General features: G+C 43.3%; 1 pseudogene; it reads right to left on the reverse strand.

Moving 5' to 3' along the window:
- Positions 1 to 20761: 20761 nt before the first annotated feature.
- The window catches only part of LOC146174144 (lipase lipl-1-like), a 36693-nt pseudogene continuing 36000 nt past the window's right edge, over positions 20762 to 21454 (reverse strand).

Below are 21454 nucleotides of genomic sequence, written 5' to 3' on the forward strand. Positions count from 1 at the left end.
TGTCCTGCCAATGCCCATTTCTTCATTTCTTCTTAATTTCCACTAGAATGGCAGTATCTTGAGTTATTTCTCTGACCCACTCTGCACGCTTCCTATCTCTTAATGTCACCCCTACCATTTTTCGTTCCATAGCCCTTTCAGTTGCCCTCAACTTAAGTAGAACCCTCTTGGTTAGCCTCCACGTTTCAGCCCCATAGGTGAGTACAGGTGAGTACAGTGCACGTTAAAGATCAACAGGTGGTCGAAATTACAACAGAGCCCTCCACTACGGCATCCCTTTCTATCTTTCCGCTTTCACTCCCACCTTCATCCCATCCCTTAAAGCGCGGGTCAGGTGCCCATAGAACAAGTGTGGCAGATACTGCGCCATTTCGTACCTATCAACTAATTATTATTTTCTGAAATATTTATTTTAGATTACACGGTCGTATGGCCAACTCCTTTGAATGTGCAGTGCTTTTTGATCGGTTTGTAGTAACGTTTTTCGTTCAGAGTTCCATTCTATGCTCTACAGCGTAGAAAAGCAGTTTTTGATGTCATTATTGAACCTCCTATGCTCATTAAAAGTGCTTGATTGTTCTCTTAAAAAAGCGCGAATTTAGTGCTAACCAGTCTGCAACTATTTTTGTCTAGGCAACACTCCGACCAGGCACGTAACCTTGCGACCAACTTAATTGCTTATCTAAAAAAACGTACACACTAGTTAATTTCATTGAGATTTTAGTTTTTATTTTGGAAAACAAAGTCCAACAATGTGAAGCTGACGACTCTCTAGCTACTCTCATCGCAGGATAGGCCTGTGTGGGAGAGAAGCGATGAAGGTCGTTTGACGTTTTTGCAAATTGTTTAGTAAGGCAGCTGAGTCATTGCTCGAAAAGCAGCTGTCGCTTGCATTTTGTCAACAGGCCTCTTGCCAACTTTCACTAGCTTAGATGTACAAAGGGTGAGAAAGAGGGTATGTGTGCGATTTCAAATATCACAACAAAAGACAAATTTACTGTCCCCATTATATAAAATGGCCCCCTCTTTATAAACGCTTCCGCACTGCTGCAGTGTAACACTTGCACTAAAATGGTACGGCGGCGTGACGCTCAACAGTTTTTCCCGTTTGATCCGGCTCTGTTATTTGCTCTACAGGGCTACAGCTGGCAAATATCAGGCAGCGATGTAGAGCAGCAAGCAGGGTTGACCACTGTGAGTCGCATTTCTTACAAGTGTGTTATACGCGCTTTATTCAGTCATTTTTTACACCACCACAAAGAGACGCAATCCTATATGACGCCAGTTACGTGTTGTATATCGCGGAAAAATTACGAACTTGTCAGAAGGATAGCCAGTTCTATGGACATATTACCTTTTAAATTGAACTGCTCGTTCCTTTATTGCGGCGCGATTTGCATCTCTTGGGATTTCTTTTTGGCTCTACAGGGTAAAAGAGTTAATAAGCCACCACATAAGATCCACTGGCGCGCGATCTTCTGTTCTGGGCTATCGCAACGGTTCGGGGCTACCGCAACGGGTTATCGCAACGGTAGTACATTAGCCGATGCCCAGTAATAATTTCTGAGCATAGGCAGTGGAAAACAGTATCGACTTCCGATTTTTTCATTAGGCTGGTCTGCAACTGTAGCTCGAAACAGTTACAGCATGAAACCTTTAACACAACAAAAATGGCGGATCTTATCGCGCTCTAATACTTGCCACAAACATACAGATTTTCGCGATTGCGCTCAACGAATAATCGAGCGCTGTTCAATCGCTGGTATGAATTCCTGAGGCACTTAAGCGCCTCTGCTGTCACACCACTGCGGTGTTACAGACCAGGTGATGGTTGCTTAAAGAAAACATTGGCAGTGGGTCAGCTCGGTTATGGCAGGATATACGTAGCGAAAGCTAAGGCAGGCGAATCGCATTGTCTGTTCTGTGTCGAGCAACTTCTTTGTCCAATGCAATGGCGGCCTGACGTGTCGCCGTTTGGGCCGCGCCACTCTTACGTCTATACTCTAGGTGCACGGCACGTTGGTCGATAGATTCTTAAGTCTGCTTAAGTGTATTTGTCTGATTCCATCATTGATCACGGGCCGTCTTCAGTGAAGCAGGACTCAGGTCTAACTTTTGGCTGCCGTCGCTGATACTAGCGGTCAAGACATCAGACGGGAAACGTGCCCGTCTCGTGGGGGAATATTGCGCCATAACATATATATTTTACCTTTATGAACCAGAAACATTCGGAAGTTGGTGATAGGGCATGCCACCATTTCTTGCCGCGGTACCCGCTATCGATATTATTACCACGACTTCAGCAATTGGGCCAGTCTGTAGGATTTCATCTTCGAGACCGGGCACGTTTAATTTAAAAAGGACAAACCACGAGCCTACGACGGTTCTTAAATAAGCGCATATAACTATAAGAAATGCAAATATGAAGACCAAACATTTTAAAGATATCTGCGAGCTCAGAATATGTCAGGCTGATGATGATGACATCGCACAGCGCAGGGACACCTCTTTGTTTCGCCTCCATCGACACGCAGCGGCCGGTGGTCGGGATAGACCTCGGGTACTCCGGCGGAGTAGTCGGGAGTCGTACCACTGCACCACCACGGCGAGGAAAAGACGGTATTTTTGTATGCAACCTTCTGCACCACTTAGACCTCGAGCTGGTTTTTCAGACGCAGTCGTGCGCTCCGCTACTCCATCTACTTGAGTCAGCGTTCTCCAGTCCTCGTAACGCCTCAATAAACACCTATACATTTGGTGGAAAGTGCGAGTTGCGAAGCTTTACACGAATATCATGTATCTCCGCCATAACACGGTCTCGATGGCGACTATCGAGGAAGGCTTCAGCATGAGCTCATTAACTACTTCTCCGACGTCTCACTACGTATCACAGAGTGTAGTTGAACTACAATGCACATACCGCTTGAATACAACCCGGAAGCGAAAGTGAATTGCCCTTTGACAGTGAACATATGATGGCTATCACTTTATGTGAGTAAAGAGTATTTGCCCTTCGTCAATGTTAGCTTGTCTTAGAGCCAGTGTGACAGTATTTTATACATGCGTATTGACGCTGAAACTTTGCGTCGATGATGTAATACACATCTAGCATGACATTTTTGTTAGGAGGGGAGCGCACCAGCGGGGATGCCCCTGCGCATTCGCGAAACGGTGAGGCGGTCAGCAGGTTTGCAGCGCTCTGTGTTCACCCGATCGTCCAGTTATACTGCGAGGAAGAAGAATGGAGCGATTGTGCTCAGGGACGACAACGTTGAAGTGTGCGTGCAGTTAACTGTCGACTACTTTGCTAACTGTGCTGTGCTGCATTACCTGGTCATATCAGTGCTCTTGTAACATCTTGTTGGAGGCTTCAGTTCGATTCCCGTACCTCACGCGGACCTCCGCATTGGTCGTCACATAGCTCATATCAACATGTCCACTGCCGACGACCCAAAAGCTGCCGCCTCCTCCTCAATGACCCCACAAGCCGCATAGTCCAGCCAAGCGACGCTGGCACATACTGTGCCACTGACGACAACGTCGACGTCGACGAATTGTTACGGGCGCGACAATATCATTACTGAATGATGAAAATACTCCGGGTTCTGACCTCTAACGAAGGACTGCTATCGCTAGTCACGTACGTCGTCGCCAAGATAAACTTGCCTAAGGCACATTGGCGTGTGTACACAAATGTCAGCGTCTAGCCCATTTTGTTATGGCGAACATGATGTCACGTCCAGCTAAACAGCACATCACGTATTTCACCAATGACGGCGTCAAGAAACATTATACGTTCTCTTTCTCACTTTCTCTCTCTTTGATTCTACTTGTTCCGTGGCATAGCTGCCAGTAGATTTGCAATGACGTTTCTGCGAATCCTCACTATAAACGCGGATGCTGCTTGGTTCGCAGTTACAGCTATGTATGGAGTCAGATGACAAAAAGTACGTCAAGCGCGCATAACCTACGCCGCTTCTGACGACCTTTATGAAAGACACCTTTGGTGCGAAAACGCAATGCGATACGGCGATAGAAGTGGTTTTGCCAAGGTTGCGACAGGAAGTGATGTCATTGTTTCCAGTATTGAAACCATTGCGAAGCTAGTTCATTGATCACTGCACGGTTCCACTCTAGTTTCACAAGTTAAGCAGTTTGCGCACCATGCGACCTACGTGTCGTGTCCTCACACCTGAAACCAGTTGGCACATCATGAACGCCCTCACGTTCAGCCATCGTTTCTAGTTAACGCTGAACTAACGCCGGACATTCATTTTCGGCAGCGTTGAGCTTGTTCTGTTTTGATTTAAGTTTTATATCTGGTCAGAATAATGAAAAGAGGAGTATCTTTCAGACATCTCGGTTGACGTCTCAACTTCGCCGTAAAGGAAAGGATGATGGCGCGAACGAGACAGCAAAAAAATGGAAAGAGGGGCGGGGCATTCGAAACACTTTCCGCCGCCTGGCGATCGTGTGCGCTGACAACGCTGATCACCCAGATATCTGTGTGGTTCGTTTTCATAGAAACGCAACCGTTAATGCAGTGTTTACAAATGTTATGTTGATTTCGGATGAAGAAAGGTGCAGTTACTGTCGCATTTCTGCTGTAACCATAAAGTTATGTTTAACGGCATACAATTTTAGGCGTATATGTCATCCGCCCGAATCTTTATCGAAGCTAGCCTCCAAAATGACTGACAGATGGATGCTAAATGGGATGCGAGGTAGCATAATAGAAATAGGCATAAAAATGGTACCATTTTTATGCCTATTGCTATTATGCTGCTTCGCGGTAAGACATTTAATAAGGGGCGCTTGTTCGCAGATAGTATTTACATAATAGTTTGTATACGATAAGAATTAAAACATATTCACTATACTTGAACCCTGCATTGGTAAGTAATTATGTAAAAGGAGATAGTAAAATTGGGGCAGATCAAGAGTGCGCTTTAAGCAAAAACGTGAAGCGCATAAGATCAGGATATGATTTGTACATAAGCACATAAATTATTAACTGCTGCATGAAGTTTCATGAATGAATGAATCATCGAATAATAAATGAACTCAGCTGATTTCGTTGTTGCGAATGTAAAAAAAAAACATAAAAAAGCCGTCATTATAGAAACGCTAGTCAGCAAGTGTACACTTTTGTTCATGAAGCGCTTGTTTTGCTTCAGGAACGGCAGTGTATGTAAGTGAGTTTTTATTTCAAGGGATGGAGACCTGACTTTATTTGTTCATTGCTGCCTTATTTAACGCCAGTCTGAGGAAATGGTCTTTGGTTCTCATTATTTGAATTTGCAAATCAGGCATTTTGTGTTTGCTATATATGAACATGAATTCTTTACCTTACCTTGGATTGGTTAATCTTTGATTTATATAGGAAAGCCTATCGACATTTTGTCTCTTACAGAACAGTTCCCAGCAGTGTTTCGTAGAATAATATTCTTTCCATAATGGTTTAATATGTGCCGTCGTGTGATAAATATAGATATGATTTTAGCATCTGAGCTGATTTCCTCCACGTGAGCACTCCATGCATAATTTTATAGGAGTATATAGTAATTTTAACAAAGCGATGCTGAAATTGGGCAGGAACTGCAAGAGGCGCAAAAAAGCGCTTTAGAATATGAAAAAGAGAGGGGCGTGAAGTATTTTCCAGTAATATTGGAGTTGCTTACATAGAATACGAAGCACCTTAGGCAAAAGGAACAAGTGGATGTAAATATATAAGTGCAGGTTCAAGCTGTCCCGAAAGTCGAGCAAATGAGGGTGCTTTAATCGTCACCCAAACAAATGGATACAATGAGAAACCGGAATAAAATGGAAAGAATTGGGGAAACAAACGACAAGCCTTATAAGCGAAATGGGAAACAAAAAAGAGGCCTCGATATAGATATAGATAGAGATATTGATAGAGCATAAAATACCTCGTAAACCCTTCTACGAATCACAGACCCATTTGCCCAACGCAAAGTATTCGACTGGCAGCCGGTGCTGCCTGGGTCAAAGAACTACCCGACTGCAACAAATGCTGCACATTCCCACCTCATCCCAACTTAGTGGTCTAACCCCGAAGTGCGGGGTAGTCACTCTGGTCGTCTCGAGAAGGAACCGCAGTACACGATACGTAGCGAAGCATTGGAAGTGGTTGGCGAATATGTCTGTTTACGATAAGGCGGTAACTGCAGATCCGGACCAAGAAAGGGATCTAGCTAAGAGAATAATATTGGAATAGAGCGCACTCTGGAACTTCTCGCAGATTATCATTAGCAGCTTACCGGCATCTCTCAAGAGAAACATACACAACAATTGTATCCTACCTGTACTCACCTATGGGGCTGAAACACGGATGCCAGTGATGAGGGTTCTACTTAGTTTGACGACCATTCAGATGTCCATGGAGCGAAAAACAGTAGGGGTAGCGTTAAGAGATAGGAAGCGTGCTGAGGGGATCAGAGAAATAACTCTTGTTACTTACATTCTAGTGGAACTCATGAAGAAATAGGCATGGGCAGAGCATGCAGTGCGAGGAGAAGATAACCGATTGCAGTTTAGGGTAAGAATTGGATTCCAAGGGAAGGAGAGAGTAGCAGATGGTGGCAAAATTTAGGTGGGCTGATTACGTTGAGAAGTTCGCAGGGCCAAAATCGAGATAGCTAGCACTGGGTAGAGTTAATTGGAGGAATACAAGAGAAGCCTTCACCCTGCAGTGAGTATAGTCCGGCTGATGATGATGACATTTATGCACAACTCTGAAATCTTTTCTTATACAAGCACCCCATCGCAATTGACGCCACTAGCTAAGCTTTCCTGGGTTCTTTCTCTCTCTGTCTACCAGCCTTATACCAAGCGATGACTTTTGGTACGGAAGAGGCAATTTTCTCCTGGGCGTAATGCTTACAAGGCAGGTTTCTTCGACCATTGTGCACCACAGTTGAGAGTATTCATGAACGATCACCGGTACAGCGTAATTTCATCGCAAAGCGACCGCACCGCCCCTCTCCCCTGCTGCGGTAGATGGGTGAGTCCATTGATCTAATACTAACCCACTTATTGCATCAATGCAACAGCAAATAAAATTGCTTTTGCGCTTTTTAAACATATCTTTGTACGCATGAAGCTCCACCGCGTTTGCAGACGTTTTTTTTAGCAGGAAGGCAGCAGACAAATGCTTGAGCTGCGCCTGCAACCTCCTTGCTTCAGGCGCGTCATTAAACGTGGTGGCTTACACATGCGTACAAAAGTGTGTTAGAAAGACAAACGTAAGTTTATTTTCTGTTGCATTGCGGAAAGGAGAGGATTTTTAGTATTCAAAAAATCCCCCTGTGTATTAGCTCAATGGCCTCACCAATCTACCGCAGCGGGGGAGAGGGGCGCTGTGGTCACCTTTCGACCAACTCACGCCGTACCGGCGATTATTTGGGCCCACTTCGCAACGCAGCGCGCCTGCACTGTTTTCCAACTGTCTATATCTGGAGCGTTGCTCTCTATCGATCCGGGTACCTGTCGCAGTAAAGTGCAGTATTTATGATTTCAGTTAACCACACATTCGAGTGAAACTAAATTCAATGTTCTTTTTAGTATAGCGTGCATAACCTGATCGAATGCGTTCGAGAAGTTTAATAGTATAGCGTTACGTCTGTTTGTTTCGGACTGTCTCTCTTCTGCGATAGATTTGGATTGCTTAAATTCGAGGCGCAGTTCTACGGTTTAAACTTCCTATCAGTATCTTTGTTGAAATGGGGATGATATATTTCTGTTTACGAAGAAAATGGTACAATTTTAAAGATAATATCTATGAGTAATTTACATGAAGCCCAAAATGTAAAGATGGGCCGCTACTTGATAGCATAACACACCGTTGTTTATTTTTTACATGAAATCTTATATATTGCCATTTGAATCGTAGTAGTAGTAGTAGTGGGAAAGTTAGTTCTACCTATTTTCTTGGTGCAGCATTTTGCAGCTCAGGAGCCAAGACGACAAAAACCGAAAGCCTTTCCTTTCTATGCCACAGCACTGCACCCGTTTATTCGGCAAGGAGAAAAAGGGTTCGTTATCTTCTCCGGACAAGCCGATCCAGTGCTTGAAGAAAACGAGCCTGATACTTTTCCTGGAGCCTTAAAGGCTGACGCACACTCCAGGTGGCATCTGGTTAGAGGGTCGATGGCCAATGGTGATATGCGTAAAAATATAATGGGCACACCATCAGCAAGCTCATCGCTTCTCCCAGATCCTTAGGAAAATATAACTGGCATCACATATTCTGAGCTCGCAGATATCTTTAAAATGTTTGGTCTTCATATTTGCATTTCTGAAAGATACTCCTCTTTTCATTATTCTGACCAGATATAAAACTTAAATCAAAACAGAACAAGCTCAACGCTGCCGAAAATGAATGTCCGGCGTTAGTTCAGCGTTAACTAGAAACGATGGCTGAACGTGAGGGCGTTCATGATGTGCCAACTGGTTTCAGGTGTGAGGTCACGACACGTAGGTCGCATGGTGCGCAAACTGCTTAACTTGTGAAACTAGAGTGGAACCGTGCAGTGATCAATGAACTAGCTTCGCAATGGTTTCAATACTGGAAACAATGACATCACTTCCTGTCGCAACCTTGGCAAAACCACTTCTATCGCCGTATCGCATTGCGTTTTCGCACCAAAGGTGTCTTTCATAAAGGTCGTCAGAAGCGGCGTAGGTTATGCGCGCTTGACGTACTTTTTGTCATCTGACTCCATACATAGCTGTAACTGCGAACCAAGCAGCATCCGCGTTTATAGTGAGGATTCGCAGAAACGTCATTGCAAATCTACTGGCAGCTATGCCACGGAACAAGTAGAATCAAAGAGAGAGAAAGTGAGAAAGAGAACGTATAATGTTTCTTGACGCCGTCATTGGTGAAATACGTGATGTGCTGTTTAGCTGGACGTGACATCATGTTCGCCATAACAAAATGGGCTAGACGCTGACATTTGTGTACACACGCCAATGTGCCTTAGGCAAGTTTATCTTGGCGACGACGTACGTGACTAGCGATAGCAGTCCTTCGTTAGAGGTCAGAACCCGGAGTATTTTCATCATTCAGTAATGATATTGTCGCGCCCGTAACAAGGCCACGGAGACCTTATGAAGAGTTTGACAAGCGAGGTTCAATTAACCAGCAGACATTGCCGCAGGTACCAGGAGCCAGGGTTCATCGTAGCCCGCACACTTCCATCTCATCTTCCTTCTTCCTTTGCCTGGCTCTCATGAATACTCAACTCAGTAACACACACCCCGTCGCAGACGAAGGCCTCCAGGTGATTAAAGAGTCAGGACGACGATGACATGGTTTCACTCTCGTGACCTGGGTAACATCAGTGTATGCCGAACGGCGGCCACTGTTGCTGAGGCACACAATCCGATAAGTAAGGTGACTGATTTTGTCCAAGATCACGTACGGACCGGTACAGAGCCGCGATCATTTTCAGGCCTAGCCGATCATTTCAGCGGCCGGCAGCAGTCATCGGCGCTACTTGTGGAGCCCATATTAAGTACGGCCGCCAAAAGCACGTTTTGTCTGATGTATTTTACTCAGATGGGCTTCCCTGTAAAGATATGCTAAAAACGATTCTTTATTACAATTTTTAGGCTGTTGACCTGTTCAGAAATCAGGAGTGCGGCCAGCCGAGACAGACTAGGCCTAGCGACGAGTACGGCAGGCAGACAGGAGCGCATATCATCGCCTGGCGCACCTGCAGGAGGCACCGTTGCCGAAGCTCCAAGCTTTGTGCAGGCATGCTGTTGTTGAACAAGTATATCGGTAATCCAGATAACCTTTTTATTGCGAAAGCAATACTACTCCCTTTTTTCAGCCCTTTGCGTAGCCACGGCATAGTCACGGGATCGCTGGGCCGTCATACCAGCTGCGAGAGATGGGCTACCAAGTCGAGTCGTCGGTTGGCGGCGGCGGTGGGTAGGCTCGGCGCGCTGCAGCTGAAACCGCGCTGCTTCCGAGTGGAGGCGCTGCTGTCGCCTCTTCTCGCATAGTTCAGAGGAAGAGGAGGAAACCGACGCTTTAATGGACGGTTTGAACAGTGAAGATTCTTTGTCGACGTGTTGACGCAGCAGTCATGAACGTTGGAATAGAACAAGGCGGCAACGACGCGTTCAGGAAACAGAAGAACGAAAACGACGGCTTGAAAAGGGTCGTGTTCTACCATGAAAATCTGCCATGACTGACCGACTAATCAAACAACGCAGGCTTATAATGCGTGGAGCACAGCTCATGCAGAAAAAGGGTGTGATTTTTATAGAGATTACCAGGTGAAATAAACAAGCTATGCTAGACGTGATATTTAGGGTAATAACTTTGCGTTAGATAAAAGCATATTTAGAAATAATATATCTCATTATATATTGGACGTACTGTAGAACATAGTCCACAATAAGGGCCAATATATAAAAACAGCTTTGCTATTCCATCCTTATGTCGCTCTCCTACACCTCTATCCGGTAAGGATTATTCTCCGCGTCCCAATGTTTTCCTTCGGAAGTTTATCTTCTGCCTACCCCTTGCGATGTGCGTGTTTGGCATTCTGTGAAGAAGCAAGGATGTGAGATAAGTAGCCAAAACCATCACGTGAAAGTAAACTTCACGTTGCCTAATCAGTCTGTGATTTCGTATTTAGAGAAATAAAACTTATAATGGCCGTTTCGGGGTAATGACTTCCGCTTCCCAACACTGCTTTCACTTCATTATCGAGGAGTCGGCAATAACTGATCCCTGCTTTCATCACCAGCAGATAACGGGAACAATCCGTCCAGGCTACGTATATACCTAAGAAATGATTCCGTGCCGCGTGCGGTTTACAGAACGTTGATCTGAGTGTTGATAATTTCCCCAACATCTTTTTATGCAGATTTCTTATTATTTGTCATCTATTTGCAGCTTTATCGAAGCAAGAACTTTGTCATGTATGACTGCGGACCTGAAGAAAACAAAAAGAGGTATGGAAAGGTAAGATGACCCATTATTAACCTTAATTTTTTTCCCTACAGTATTTAAAAAGATGCCGAAAAATTGCATCGCGGTGAGGACTGTCATGCTAGAAAGTTATTGCTCCGGTTGAAAATGAAAATATTGGTCCTTACTACCTGTCGAAAAGAAAGAAATCGTAGCATTTATCTTGAACCATTGACACTGGTAAATCGATCTTGAAATATACTAAAATAGTTTCACTCGCAGCATATGCTTATTGCTCTAGAGATCTGCCAGCTATGGGCAGCTTCCTGCTCAAAACGAAATAATCCTATAAGGTAGATAGGCGCCTTCCGCTAGAAGTAGCACTAATCTTGGGAATTAGCGCCCCAGAGAGGAATTGCGAGGCTACGCCGTCTTCCCTTAGAGTTGCATTAAAGTACAAGCTGACCTCAAAATTTAGCATAGCCCATCATGGGTTTCATGCAGTTTATATTGATAAAAAGAGAGCCTGGAAATTTGCCTTAATATTTAAAATCTCTTTTTCTAGTTAGCTCAACTGCAAAGGCGTTGAATGTTTGCAGCTGGTGCCAACACGAATGCATTCCAAGAAGCTGAAACGCTCCCTCGATCGCCTGATCATTTCATCGCCAGTGCGGTGCCTTCATTATAAACCCAGCTTGGGTTTGACGATCCACGATATTCACACGCCATCGGGGTGCCATCTGATAATCATATACTGCACCTATCAGTATCGGCTGCAATTTACTTCAACCACGGGGTTCCATAAATCACCAATAGAAGCTTGGGAATTGGTATCGGCATCAATAGATGCTTGCAGAAACTGTCAACGCGGTCAGCCAGTTGTACCTGTCTACAGAGCAGATTTTTACATAAGTTGAGACCTGTGTGCGTTTAGCTTCTTTACCTTCCATTTTGCGTTTGCCTTTTGCAACTGTGCATGCGTCAATGCTTGCGCTTTGGCTCATAACAAATAATTCAGTGATATCGAAAGAGTTCTAATGGAAATAAATATTTAAATTGAACGAACCGCTTACAGTAACTTTATGGATCTGCTCTGAGACCACATAAATTGCTTTTGTGAACAAACGTGTGCTTGACTGTTACCACAAGTCGTTAGCTTATAAAATTATACACATCCTGCGCCGAATAGGACAAACACTCTGGGGTTTTCTCCGTGAAACCGCTCATCGTGCGAACGAACGGACTTTGTTTCCTTTTAACCTCTTCAACTCAGTGTAATGTATATTTTTAAACAATATTCATCTCATCAAAAATGTAAGCGGTCAGGGTTCTCTTACACTTTGGTGTGAGCTTTTTACTTTACGCTGCCTAGGAGACCCCTCCCCCTCAGAGAAATGGCGGGGTCTCAATCCCTACTAAACGATCACTATCAAACCGCGGTAAGAGGTTTGGAAATCATTCGCTTCGAGGAGTTGATATTTACTTTCGAATGATAACAATACTACATGTCACGGTCAGTCGTTGGTTACTCGTAGGCCTCATTAGGTCTTGCCTATTGGCTGGCGAAAATGGAAGATCAGTCGGAGACATACACTGTTGAGCCACTAATCGAACTAGTTTTAATTACCCGAGAGAAGCCACGTGATTGCGACCTCCCTCAAAAGCTAGCCAATCAGACCGATTACACAAACAAGATTCGAATATATTCTTTTTAGGTGGTGGCAAACGTAGGAGTAGTTTGGCACTAAAAGTTTTGTTTAAGCTCGATAAATTGACGACGATGCCACCACATTGTACCTTATCGTATCCTTCCCATCGTGAGTGAGAAACAGATCTCCAGTTTTTTGTCGTCTATGAAAACGGCCATCAAATGTATACCTTCCTGCTCTAGTACAGCTGCTGAAGAAATAATTCTGTCATCTGTTGCTTGTTTTGAAAACACCTGTGTGGTAATGTCGGCGCTTTCGGCGTATCCCACTAAGTGGAGGTCGCACCGATTCGATATTGTAATGTGTCTTGGCGTCGCAGTGCTTTATTTTTTGTTGAATATTTTGATTCTGAAGTACCCGCTTTATTGTTAAATTGCTATTAGTACTAGAGCCTTGCATTCATTCGTCCTTTATTTACCTAAATAGTTTGATAGGCTCAAAGCAAAAGTAAACAGCTTTACTATAAAAAGTGGATGTCGCTATGTAGCACACCATAAAAGGAAAGACTAGAAATTGCGATGTCAAAAGCCTGCTTCCGACCATATGTTCTTTTGGCATCTTCATTTTTTCATCGATTATTCATTTTCTTACTGTTAAACAAAGAGAGACGATTTGCTATTTGCTCATGCAAGTTTTGTTCTTCCACTTTAGCTTAGGAGTGCGGCAATTTGACAATGTGGAATGAAGTATGTGACAAGAACCTACTCCATAAAAGTCGCTTCTACGAGCAATTAAAGATAACAACAGGGTACGAGAATCAGGCTTATCTTTGTGTGTCAGAGATCGTAGCCATCAAAATGTTTTTCCGTCATAAGTTTTAATACGCGCGATAAAGACGTGTACCCAAAAATTCACATCGCCTTTTTGAAGTATTTCTTTCCTTACACTACGTAATCGTACTTTTATTTTTCTTCGTACGGCCTAACAATAAATGCATCAATGTGGATGGGGTAACTTTTCCAGGTTAATGTTCCTGAATACCACATAGAAGACATCACCGCTCCCGTGGGACTGTTTTCTTCTTCGGGCGACATTTCTGCTGATCCAATAGACGTTGCTCTTCTGAAAGAGAGGCTGGGTGCAAGACTGCATTTCGACTACATCATACCTCAAGAGGACTTTCGATACATAGACTTTGCCTTCGGCTACCACGCAGCAGACATAGTCCACAAGCCTATGATCAGATATCTAGCGAGCGCACTGACACGGTACAGCAACAAACAGTAGCTGTTTTCGACGTCTTTATTCGCATAACATGCCTTTAATTCGGACGCCGAGGCTTTGTGATATAAAATTACGCAGCAGAATTAGGAAGTATATATTTACAGATGTTATGTTTCATTTACTAAAATATCTGCATTGACAACTTGGCCTATCAGAAACTTAGTCATTAGCGAATACAAAACGGGCATACATATTCAGAGGGCGCCCGTTAGGCTAGGAGTTTGCTATGCATGTCGTCCTAGTTATTCAGAACGCCTAAATGCGTAGGAGACCTTCCACGAGCTGTAGCTGAAGGAAAGCAGTGAACTGGAGCTACAGGCGTAGACTAGGATAATCGTGAATAAAAGTTCACAGTTACATAATTTCCTTTCTGCTGCCAGGAGTACGATATATATTACGGCCCCCTAAAGTTCGTCTTTAAGGAGGACCACTCAATTTTCTAAAGTGGTTTAAGTTAAGGCCCCTGGGAAGACAGCGGTGGATCCAAAGTACATTTCTCAAGCTCAACCACGAGCAATGATATTATATTGAATGAATCCAATGTAATCCTAATAAACGTTGCCTTCACTGACTGCCCATGGTGTCATATACAATTTGCTTGCGAAATTAGGCAAGTAAATAATTTATCTTGAAAAACAATTTTAAAAAAAGGTATAGAGTCTACCACGAATATGCAGGCTGTTACAGGTCTAAAATTACCCAGAATACAATAAGTGCCGGGTTAATATATAGCAGTGTGTATTCAATTGGAAATAAGGCAGATACAATTCGTAATTTAATAACGCCTGTTTTGAGAAGCGGCGTTACAAAGAAGACGATCACTGGCACAACCTATGCCATTTAGAGCACTACTAAGTTGCTCACTGCATTTATATAAAAATCTTAAACGTTGCAGCATGTTGTTGAGAGATAGATTGCAAGCGTAAGAGGAGGAAAGAACAGCCATACACTTTCGCAGCCCTGCAAAAAGACAATTTTTGTCCTCGAGTATTTGTCATTCATTGCCTAGCCAGTATACACAAGGCATCATTTTTTTACCCATGATAATTGGATCGGTTTAAGAGAAAACAAGAAACACTTGCTCAGAGGGCTTCAACGGCAAAACTAAATTTCAAGACAAACTGTTAATATGTTAGTTTATGTACATCGCCGCTTTTTCAGGGAAAGCGTTCACTGATCAATCTGAACAGAGTAACTGCAGAAACATTATAGATACCAAAGATCCCCGCGGCAGTGCACTAAATTAAACTAAAATACCTCTACTGCAATCTAGCTCGCTTTTTGCGCAATTCATGAAGGTATCAAATGACACCGCTCCAACACAATAAAGTGCTTTGGACAAGTTTGTATTTAGAGAAATAGGAGCACCTGGGAATAAATGTTTTGTGCTGCTTCCGGCTTGAGACAGCGGGGTCCGGCATCGGTGCCAGCTGATGTACCTAGCTGGAACCGTGAAACGCCTCAAAAATAATTTCTGAGTTCCATATCAAACCTTACATTGGCGTGGCGAAATTATTTACCCGTATGTAGTGATGGTATAATACTGGCGATCATGCAGTGCCTGACGCACTTTCCATCAATGCTACGACCTCCGAACATGCAGCCTCGTATATTTTTCCTTCATGCTGTTCATATCCGCAAGCAGTAAGCAAGCTGCGCAAGCTGCAGCGGCAGCGGCTCATGCTTTATTTTTCCGCTGCTCCCGTTGTTGCTCAGCCGCTGTCCATAGCGGCGTGTTCTGCACGATATATATATATACAATTGAAAAATTGCTTCATACTGTTTCCAAGTTTATTTGGAGGCGACGTTTCGGCAGGAGCCCAGCCTGTCTCAGTAACCTCTAGCAACCAAGTACGTCTAATTACTTATGCTATATATATATATATATATATATATTGTATTGTATATATATCATCCCTACCCCATGACAATATATATATATATATATATATATATATATATATATATATATATATATATATATATATATATATATATATATATATATATATATATATATATATATGGGGTAGGGATGATATATATACAATACAATATATATATATATATATATATAGCATAAGTAATTAGACGTCTAATTACTTATGCTATATATATATATATATATATATATATTGTATTGTATATATATCATCCCTACCCCATGACAATATATATATATATATATATATATATATATATATATATATATATATATATATATGGGGTAGGGATGACACTTAGGAGACAGGCATATGGACGGGATAGGAGCACACAGACACCGTGCTCCTATCACCGTCATTCGCCGAACACCGGCTTCATCGTCTTCATCACGCTCTCCCATCCACGCTCTGGCCCCCCGCGCTAGCGCCGCACTTCCTCCTCTTTCATACCGTAACTCCTTTCTAGCGGGGATGAGGGTTGCAAGAGGGGAAGAGGGCAGGGAACTCGCTGTGTCCGACCACAAACACAGGAAAACAGAATACAAGGGAATGGACGATAACAATAACATACAAGGCCACACCAATACATCAATCTGAAATGCTCAAAAAGATCACAGTCGATGTCTAAGTCCGGAAAATTACAGTTTCCAGTCGAAGTCCGTGGAGACCGGCCGGTGTGCAAGACAGTATCAAATAATGTCGTACCACGGCAACGGCCGCTCACTGAAGTGCAGCGGGGCATAGTCATCGCGTACAGGGCGCAATTTCTCGCTGTCGTCCATGACGCCCAGCAGGATGCCGTACTCCTTTGGGCACCCGCTTGAACTCCAGATACATGCGTCGACAGTGGCTGCACCATAAAGAAGAGACGTGGACCAGCATGATCTTGGCGTTGGCGACGTTGGGCCAGAAGCTCATGGTGGTCAGCTTGAGCGATGCTTCCGCTGGTGGCGCAAATAGCGAGTCCGTCTTCTCTGCCATACACTGAGGAAGTTCAAACATCGTACTGTTGCTTATGGCTTCATTTGTTGAGCACGCGGAGAAACTCCTCCACCGTTTATTTGTCGTATCTTCTGCTGCCCCCCCCCCCAATTTGCTTACTAAAGATGGAACCAACGGGTGTTACTTCATGTTTTTATTTAATCTTTCGACACACTGACTTCCTCCCATTGAGAAACTACTTCGTAATCTACATAAAAATATGGGCAGGTGCGTGGCACCATTAAAGGCCTACAGGCTTCCCTCAGCACTGCCGCGCGGGTTAGTTGTGTCATAAAAGAGGCGTGAATATTTGAGCAGGAGATAATAACAAATCGATTTGTTCACAGCCAATAATCCAACCACACCACTACATTCGGCCTACGTTAGAGTTGCTACATTACACGTGATGTCCCCCTGCTTCCATACTTAATTGACGCACAACGCAGGTATCAATGTCAAATTAGATTTCCGAAGGTCTTTATTATGAACCTTATTTTCGAATAGGAGAGTTGGTGGTGTTCGATTGCTTCAGGTTGTTCGAGTTTCAGCTTCATCTGAGAGGCTGAAATTTAAAATGTCCTGAAATTGTTTTCTTAATGCAGTCTCGGCACTGAGTGATGCATGGAGCACGTTTTGTAATTTGACAAAATAATGTCACGAACTAGAAATTTTAGGTACCATTTGAGGATGCATACTGAACTTTAATTTTAGAGTCATTCCTTGTACAACCTCGCGGTTGCTCTGTCATATATACCTTGACGACGGCCGTAAAATTTTAACTTCTGCAATAATTTATTGTTTCACCATATGCATATTTCGTTCATGCACAACAGCTGCTAAAACCAATGTTTAATTTTAGTCTCCGCAAAGTTGGTGTACCTGAAGAAAGTAGAAAAAAAAAAATGAATTTCACTTTGAAAGTGCGCACTTCTTTTAATTTTTATGCACGGAGTGCTTTGTTCACAGCTTCTTTTTGACTACTTTGAAAACAGCGATTATCTGTATATGCCCAACACTCTGAAAAAGGTCATCAAATTTTTATGGAATATATTTAAAAGAATTTTGTTTTCCTCGTTCTACATACTGCCACTGATTAACAAACCACAACAGTGAGTTTACGTACTATCTGCAACCTCTCTCTATAAGCAGCGACGTTATAACTCATAATCACTTATGTGACTGACAGGTCACACAGTATTATGTGCCTGGTGTTCGAAATGTCCGGAGCCTCCCTCTTAAATTGTCTCTAATAGCCTGAGTCGTACCCGGACGGTGAATCCCACTGACCAAAACACAAACTGAAAATCTTTCTACATAGCTAAGAATGGAGCTCTGCCATTAGCATTAGGCGTAGGTACCTACGGCCATTGAAACACAGCATGCTTTTTTTTTCATTTTAATGAAGCGGCCTTTATTCAGCATTATTGGTCTCGTAGCCGCACTAGCGAGCAGTCGCATTCTAAAATAAATGGTTGTTACTATGCTGAATGTACGCATCGCACATATACGTTTGTTGTAATGAATCCTGTTCAGGCTCTTTTCAAGAATAGTTTTTAGAACGAAATTTCCTTTTATTCAATATGTGCCAATGTGAAGTAGAGCTAACGTTTGGAGTTTATGCGCTGATATATATGCGGTGTCAGACGACGTGGCTAGATACGGAGAGGCTTAAATACAAATAGGTTGAGAAGGGGTACTTCTCAAGAGTATGTTTCTTTTTTCTTTATTTCAGGAGAATTACTGGTAAACCGGCTTTAAAACAACTGTATATAAATCATTCAATTCGCGGCATGTGCAAAAATGATTTCGGCAGTATTGGATATCATTTGATTGTCTGGTAGAAGCAGACAGTAGTTGCAAAGACCGATTTTTCTTAATGTGTCAGTTGTACATCACGTCGTCTCCTGTTAACAGGACAAAATAGTCGCCCGGCAAAAGCTACTTGTTCGTTATCTATAATCTACCCCAATGCCAAGCTCTACAGGAAAAATTTCTTCAGAGGTATCGGAGATTCTGCGATTAACGTTAAGTTCAGCTTGATTTGAATTTGGCTTACTGTACCCGATAACATGTAATATTCGTTCCTCTAGAAACAGGTATCCACAGTAGATGGAGGTAAGTAAAATCCTTAAAAAGAGACATGCTCATCACCGGACAAGTAGCTGACCTCGCGCTGATATTTAAAAGCAGCCATATAAATAAAGGTAAATAATTGCAGATTTGTAGTTACAATCCAGGTGACCGGCATTCCAGGCGAGGAGCAACTCAAGAGCCAGGAAGTGTCATTTGTGCGAATTGCGTTGAAGGAGCACGTGGGCAATGACTTGTCACCCGTATGATTTACTAAGAAGTGTTCGAGAAAAGCACGTATGTTACAATATTATCAACTGTGGCGCTTCGCAGCCTCTTTAGGTGTTATAAACCACGCGCGCGGTTTCCTATTTGTATGTGTTTTGCGCGGCCAGCGCGAGTGTGCATAAGCCAGCAGCTAATCTTGTGGGCGAGATGCTAGCGGCGAAAAGACGATTGTAGATAAGCGTGTCGGAACCAAGGCGCGGGGCCTTTTGCCCCGGCGGGGAGGCCAGCGCGGGCGGCCAGCGAGCGTCACGGGCCAGTGGGATGTGCACGGACGACGGAAAGAAGACCTGCGACACGACGATAGAAGGTGCGCCTGCAGAAACAGCCTAGGCGTATTCGCGTTAGTTGTTGCCATGCAAGGAGCAATGTCAGTTGTGCCGCAGCTTGTGCTTCAGCCATATCGCTCTCCCTTTTCGCGCCGCAGTGTGTTTGTTTTGTTTGCCGCGGTGAAGCCCTGACCCTCGTTCTGTTTTATCTTTCGTAGTGTAGTGTCGTGCGCGTCGACAGCATGTCTCCAGCGCAGTGGCGTTTCTATGTTTTGTTGTTCCTTTTAAAGAATGTTATTGCGGGTATCAGGAAATAAACTGGAGTTTTTAAAAGACACTGGACTTATTTGTCACTCGTCGGGCGAGACAATTGCTCACGGACTCATTTTTTGAAGGCTAGGCCTTCATAGCTTACATAGCTGAATAATTTGCACACCTTTTAAAACATTTGCGGAACCCTAAACTGGTGTTACTGGAGCTACAGCTTCAACAATTCAATCGAGACTTAGGCGTCGTTTTTATTTTAAAGCGAAAGCCTTGCTTATCCCACGGTTGATACGAACAAAACTTTCACAAGGAACTGATAAAAGATTTCTCCATCGAGAATCGAACAACTACCTTCCCCAGCCGAGCCCGCAACCATTATTCCGCGCTGTGCTTGTGGGAAACACATCGTAATTCTCCTTGTCTAGCGTAAGGATTCCAGCAGTGATCGCAAAGACTATGCAGGTAGGGATGACAATGATGACAGTAGCAATGATAATGCCGCTGCAGATAGTGATTATTGTAATGACGGTAGTAACTATAACAATGATTGCTTTAACCTTGAGTCTGGCGCTCTTTGGCCTGAGTCGCCCTTGCGCCATTAAAATCCATCATCATCATCATATAACAATGAGTGCGCATTTAGTTTATAATAAGAGAAGCAGCGATAGAATTTGATGATATTAGTAATGACTAAGAGATGCAGCTAGTGAGAGCAGTCCTATATAGTAGTTTTTGCCATTTCCCCAGTTAGGACCATTAAGCGAAATCCTATAATTTGTATCTCCGCTTTTGTTATTTTCTTTCAAGTCATTCAATGTAAACGGTACAATTGCAGCCCACGTATTTATTAAGGCTTCCCGTAAGATACGCGCGTTGCTACACAAAGCCACATTAAACGGACAGTCATTGTTCTTTATTAATGAACAGGTTACACTTCAATGCAATTTTTTAATGAATACTGCTCACTGATACAACTAAGGAGCAAAAAGTATAGCTATAATAGAGACAAATTTGATTTTATTTTTGAAAATATATTTCAAATATAGCAACTAGAAATATTGAGTAAAGGCCAGAGAATACCATTTCCCGCTGTCACGGGGCCCTGCCAGCGCGCCTTTCGAGCGTATCAATCATGGGCTTGTGGAGGAATTCCGTGGCCTGGTAGCCGGTGATGAAGTCGAAGTGACGAAAGTCATTCTGCGGCACCTTTTCCTGGTGAACGAGATTAGAGCCCAGCCTCTTCATGAGATCAGCTACGTCAGTCGGGCTAGCGAGTGTATCTCCTTGAGACCAAAAGAGTTCTACAGGAGTAACGATGCGCTCCAGGGGGTAAGGAGGAGGATTCGCCTGAAGCAAGGGGTTATAAAACGTAGGAGTATCAGTGTCAGAATACCACAAGCACAGCGACAATGAAAAAGAAAAGATTATCAATTAAAACATATTACTGTGAGAAAATATTGTAGTCTTGATAGTGAGCTTTAGAAGAAACAACCGGTGAACGAGTTTCACAAAAAGTAGGAATGCAGAGCTCGTTTTAAGTTTTTCCTCCTTGCTGATGTAGTTTTGTTTTCTTCTCTTGTAAAGTACTCTTATCAACGTGATATAAAGTAATGCAGGAAGTCTCAATGGATTTCCCAAACCGTTCTTTTCTATAGTTGTTCCAATCACTGGAATCTATTTTTTTCGTTCGCTCTTGTGATGCTTTCCCTTATTGGAAAATATGATCCACTAACATCATGCGTCATATTTACTGGC

The sequence above is a fragment of the Amblyomma maculatum genome, chromosome 11 (assembly GCF_055883805.1).
Source record: "Amblyomma maculatum isolate TAMU_Amacu chromosome 11, ASM5588380v1, whole genome shotgun sequence".
Lineage (NCBI taxonomy): Eukaryota > Metazoa > Arthropoda > Arachnida > Ixodida > Ixodidae > Amblyomma > Amblyomma maculatum.